Here is a 486-nt window from a genome sequence, read left to right as displayed (position 1 = left end):
AAAGAGCTCCTTTATTTGTGACTTCCACTAAAAAAACTGATGAAAATAAGTTTGCCAGGGTTCTGACTGATAACAGATTATTAAATAATGAAAATAACAGTTTAAATATTCCTTTAAACAATCATTTTAGGTCTACATTTCCTTTACACTGACTTCTTGGTACATGTACAAGTATTTTGTGTGGAATATACCATTAAACCAACCTTTTAGGTAAATGTTCCAGGATGTTGGGTAGAATATACCATCAGATCAACCTTTTAGGTCTACATTGGAAGATTTTAGAGTAGAATATTACTCCAAACCATCCTTTAGGTCTACATTTAAGGTGGAATACTCCTTTACACCAAGATTTTTTGGTCTACATTGAAGGATTTTAGGTGGAATATTCCTTTGAACAAACTTTTTAAGTTTATGTTCAAGGATGTTAGGTGGAATATACCATCAGACCAACCTCCAAGGTTTACAGTAGTGGATTTTAGGTGTAAT

Source organism: Amphiprion ocellaris, chromosome 12, assembly GCF_022539595.1.
Source record: "Amphiprion ocellaris isolate individual 3 ecotype Okinawa chromosome 12, ASM2253959v1, whole genome shotgun sequence".
NCBI lineage: Eukaryota > Metazoa > Chordata > Actinopteri > Pomacentridae > Amphiprion > Amphiprion ocellaris.
The sequence above is the reverse complement of the archived record's forward strand: the minus strand, read 5'-3'. Positions refer to the sequence as shown.